Here is a 5514-nt window from a genome sequence, read left to right as displayed (position 1 = left end):
TAGGGGGGGGAAAATCATATTTTACTTATCGCTACAGAAGGGTTCAGTGAATACGCATATGAAACTGGTGGGTTCGGTCCCTCAAAAAAGGTTAAGAACCACTGACTTAAACAATCCAAGTCTTTCAGTTTGTTAAATGTCTGACACTAAACACAAGTCAACATTAGGAGTTCAAAAACTGTTCTAACCTGGCAGGAATGAACGGAGCAAACAGAGGCGCATTTACTGTCTGCCTGGAGACGTTTCAATTAAGATGATGTCAGGATAGACATAACTCATTCTAAAACTGTTTAGTGAGGCAATTCACACCAGAAATCTCCTTTTTTTGTAGTTTTAATATGCCTTTGATAGAATTCATATTCTATCAAACAAACCAAATGCCGGCGTCTCGAGACACAAACATGAACTCTGTGTAATATCTGATCTCTAATGAGGGTTTGGAACTTTGGCTTAATGCAACTGAACAATGAAATAAAAACTTCTTTTCTGACCTTTGAGGTACAAAAAAAATTGTTAATCACTCAGCAGTATAACTGCTCAGCAGGGTAAAAATCTGGGTTCAGGTCACAGTCTGATGCAAAGCAGACATAAATTCATTTGAAAAGTCACATTCCAGTGACTTCATGACATTTTGCAGGAGATCTGGGAGTATTAAAACACCAGAGGGACAATGTGATGATGTGCTGACAGCAAAAAAGTCCCAATTTCTAGATGTTAAATTATGAAGTCAATTTTCTTTTAAGTCATCCTTAATATATGTAGTATTTTCATAACAACTGAAGGTAACATAGATACTTGATGGTGCAATAACATGACACTATTGCCCCTTTTCCACCGGCTCTACTTAAGCAGCTCGGCTCGTCTCGTCTCGTCTCGTCTCGTCTCGTCTCGTCTCGGCTCTGTTTCGGAGTGACCGCTTTTCCACCGGCCCGACTTGGCTCTGTATCAGGGTGCCGCTTCCTGGCGGTGAGGGGGGGGGCGTATAGCGCCCCGCCTCCAGGTGACACGTGCTGTGCTTCCTTACTCTGTGACCTAACGGGAGTTGTTGTTTTTCTGAGACAAGAGAAGAGAGAGCAGAGCTATTTTTTTTATAGCCTGATTGTGATTTTTCTGAGACTTCAAGAAAAAGCGTGGTGGGAGGAAAGCTGCAATGTGGTGAGGAGGAGCTGATTCCGCCATGCAGCGGGAGGAAAGCAGGTGGTTCAGACGGTGCAGGTGATCTAACGATTAAACTACTATAAAACTTATAATACAATGCCGAATATACATGTGCTAATTTTAGCCAGGGTATTGAAAATAACTTATAAGTGTCAGAATTGCGTCTGCGCCGCACATTCATAATAAATTCCGATGCGTTTTCAGATGTTGGTAAACTGCTGCTGCAGACCATCGTGGTTCTTCGTGCTCCTCTGAGTTGCAGGATGTCTCATCAGTGTCCGTCTTCCTGACTGCTGGTCAGTGTTTACCTTCAGGATGTCCAAAGACCTTCACCTTTCTAGAGCAGGAATCACATGAACCCTGAAGAAACATCAGCCAATTTTAAAAAATGTGGCTGATGTTCTTACAGAATTGAAGTGCATCAACAATCTGTTGTTTTTAACTTCTCAATATGTTTAATTATGATTCATCTGATGTTCAAGTTATACTGAGAATAAAGGAATAAAGCTGTATTCCTTCTGATCTGACTGGTTCTAGTTTTAATCAAACCTTCCATGTTTTCACATTTTGGTCACTAAGAACTGATCGGGGGCTTAAAAATTTAAACTCAGTCTTATTTAGCACTAATTAAGGTTACAGGTTTTGGACACATTTTCTCACTGTCTTACATTGAAGATTCTCCAGGAAGACAGATAAACAATGAGCTTTTCTGTCTCCAACATCATCTTCATCTTCATCAAGGAGGGCCTGCAGCACTCTGCCAATTAAAGGAGCTTTTATCCAAACTATGCATGGCTGATGGTGTTAGGAGCTGATCTTTCACGCTGTGTCTCAGGAAACACAAGAAGGCTGGTACACACACAAACACACACACACACACACACACACACACACACCGAACTCTGGTACACACACCAAACTCTGGTACACACACCAAACTCTGGTACACACCCTGAACTCCGGTACACACACTCAACTCTGGTACACACACCAAACTCTGGTACACACACTCAAGTCTGGTACACACACCGAACTCTGGTACATACACCAAACTCTGGTACACACACTGAACTCCGGTACACACATTCAACTCTGGTACACACACCAAACTCTGGTACACACTCTACTCTGGTACACACACTGAACTCTGGTACACACACATCTTGGCTTGTTCAAGCTGCCGTCACAAATCTGGATAATTATAAACACGGGGCTTTTAGGTCCAGACGATGCCTGTCTGTCGTACTACAGAGACATTATTTATGCAGTTTGATTAGTGAGGAACCTGTCTCTGATGTATTGTCCAATCACTGCAGCTTCCTCTGTTATTGTTCTGGCCCGTGTCAAAGTAGGTCTAAATTACGGAAGCAGTTAAAGAATATTCAACATCTGAGATTTCTAGTGCACTTCCTTTATGTTTCCAAGTAATTACAGTAAATTGCTGACAGCCTCAAAGTTCGCTGGTGTCATGCTAATTGTTAAGCTAATTGCTAAGCACAGCCCGTGTTCCATCACGTATTGTTTTGATGATGAATAAAACAAGGGGCTTGGGTTTGAGGGAACATTGTGGTTTCAGTCCTACTTCTGGATTTGGCCAGTTTCCTCAAATAATTCAGACATCACTAAAAACTCAAAGGTGGGCATCGTAGAAAGTAGCCTAAGTTGTAAAAGACTTTATAGCTCCATAAAAAGGCTTTATAGGAACTTCCTGTATTCTCGTATATGCTATCATCATATACAATCATTTATATATTTCATCTATTTTCCCACATGGAAACAGGGAATGCTCCAAAAAGCGTTTTTTTTTTTTTTTTAGTCCTCCAGACCTGTAAGTGGTGCTAATTTTCTCCGGTCTTACCAAAATTCTCACCTTTTTTTGGTCTAGTTCTCTTTCTTCATCATTCTTCATTAGCCTTTTATTTTCATTCAAGTATTTTAGTGTACAGAGGGTTAGGGTTTAATCAACTTCAGCACAACCTTTAATCCTCCACTAATGTTTTTGTTATTTATGATGTCTTTGAGGTTATATGCCTGGGCTTTGTGCCTTATAGGGAGCAGTTGGTTCCCACAGCGTAGAATGCGTAAAATTAAAAATTTTACGCATTTTCCAGGCATATGGTGCCATTTCATAGCACAATCAATTAACTACATTACCGTCAGTTATTATAAAAATGCTGTATATGTTTGACTTCCTAATTTCATGCATGAAATAATCATGCATGAAATCATGCATGTATCTTTTAGATGAAAGGATAACATTATAGGATGATGTAACGCTCTTAGATGCATGTACATGGTCACACAATATATAACGAACACTTAACCTAACAGACATGTTTTTGGGCTGTGGGATGAAGCCGGAGTCCCCAGAGAGAACCCAGACGTGAACAGGGAGAACCTCCAAGCATGCAGAGACCCCAGGCTGTGACTCAGATCACGTCTGAAGACTGAAAATATGGAATAAGTACTTGATGAAACTAGCAGACGTTTTTAAGTGAACGTGTCTATTAAAAATAATTATAATTTTTATAATTTCTTGCTCTTTAGAGAGCAGCACTGACAGTTTAACAAGCTGATTTTAATGAGTTAATTAGCTCGTCAGAGAGCTGCTCTGCAGACATGGTGCTCAAACATCTCACCATACTTTAGGTTTGTCTGTAATGACTTTTCACACAGTTCAGCAGTCTTTGTTGTAAAGTACAGAAATTTGTAGGAGAGACCAAGAGACAGCCCAGTAGCTAAGGGAGAAGCGCTGCGCCGATTTATGTTTTCGCATCCACCTGAATAATGTGTAGTTGCACCACTGTGCATCATCAAACTCTGATGCCGACCAAAAAGTGAGCCCTGCTCCGTCTACAAACCTTGGTCTCTGTTCGATGAAAGCGAACACTGATCTGGTTCGAATGCATATCTAACATGAAGGGGACTGGAAACTGCCCTAAAAGCAGGAACTGGACTACAGCGCATGGCATTCTGGGTGATTACAACCAAAACAAACGCACAAGTCTAGCATTAGCAGGAGAAATGGCTCAGTTTTTTTTTTGCCAAAAACGAAAGAGAAATCTGACAATACTCCATTTCTATTTCATTCTAATGAAGAAGGAAGTTGCACTTCAGAGGTTTTTGTGTCATTTCCTTCAGTGCTTCTTGGTGCAGCGCCCCCGCAGGCGAGGAGAGGAACAGGTGTTTCAAGGTGTATGGACGTGGCAGTGCAGTGAGAGAAAGAGAACCACGGCAGCTGAAAATGGAACAAATGTTTTAACTTTTTAACTTTCCCCAATAGACCTGAGTCTACCAGACCATCAGGTGGGTAAAAATCCTTAGAGTCACTAAAAAGTCCATGGACAGAGACAACTGTACTAATAAATGATGCTTACACTGCAAAACTAAATCATAATCAGTCAGAGGTGGTGCATAACATTTAAAGATATTTAACTATTAATACCTGAGAGACACGAGGCAAAGCAGCATAAACCACCTTATAGTAGCTTTGAGGTTTCTCTAGTTTTGCTTGAAAATATTGATAATTACTTTTTGGAGGCTTTTTTTTCAGCTTGTTTAGAAAGAGTTGTTTGCTTAGGCTTATTTAAGTTTTCATGCACTATAGGAATATGTCAAATATTTTAAATTGCAGCATCCATCAGGAGGGCATCCATGCATAAGCTGGAGCTTTGGCCTCTCCCCCTGCGCTCTAGAACACCGGCAGTTACCAAATTGATTTTCAGCGCAAGCACTGACTGACAAAAATGGATGCTCTCCATGTCGGGAATGAAAACAATAAGTGTTTTAATCACATTGTTCCTTTAGAGCAACAGATAATGTGGTTTTAATTTGAAGCTGACACTGACACTAATGCAAAGTGCAATACTACACTATAAAATTATAATGTATAGCAAGGTTGTTGTTACTATACTGAAAGAAGACACTGGCTGACTAGCTGAGGTATGTAGATCACACGGCAGCTAATGTATCAAGGCTATATATATATATATATATATATATATATATATATATATACATTGTGGATAGTGATGCTGTGGGCAGGAAGGATCTCCACTTGCAGTCAGTCTTGCAACGAATTTGAAGAGGCCTCTGACTGAAGACTGTTGCTGTATGACAGTCTCATGACCGATTTGGGACTGAAAAGCTAACAGCTCAATATCCAGGCAACAGAGATGATATTCCACAGAAACATCTCCTATATGGCACCGTCAGTTGTTAGCAGCTCTGCTAATCCACCTCATTTTGCCGCTCCTGTCTCGCCTGTTTTGCAGTATCCAGGAAGTTTGTTCCAGATTTGAGGTGCATAGAAGCTGAATGCTGCTTCATGTTTAGTTCTGGGTCTGGGGATGCAGA

The 5514-nt window shown here is 40.7% G+C and overlaps 1 long non-coding RNA gene across 1 annotated transcript; it reads left to right on the top strand.

Moving 5' to 3' along the window:
• The first annotated feature begins 989 nt into the window (after positions 1 to 989).
• Positions 990 to 1677, top strand: LOC106959664 (uncharacterized). Its single transcript, XR_001427408.1, has 2 exons — positions 990 to 1215; positions 1363 to 1677. It is a non-coding gene; the product is annotated as an uncharacterized LOC106959664 (long non-coding RNA).
• Positions 1678 to 5514: the final 3837 nt, after the last annotated feature.

This window comes from Poecilia latipinna, unplaced genomic scaffold (genome assembly GCF_001443285.1).
Source record: "Poecilia latipinna isolate Pla-1442-1.1 unplaced genomic scaffold, P_latipinna-1.0 Scaffold1107, whole genome shotgun sequence".
Taxonomy (NCBI): domain Eukaryota; kingdom Metazoa; phylum Chordata; class Actinopteri; order Cyprinodontiformes; family Poeciliidae; genus Poecilia; species Poecilia latipinna.
Note: the sequence above shows the minus strand (reverse complement) of the source record. Positions and strands in the feature narration are given on the sequence as shown.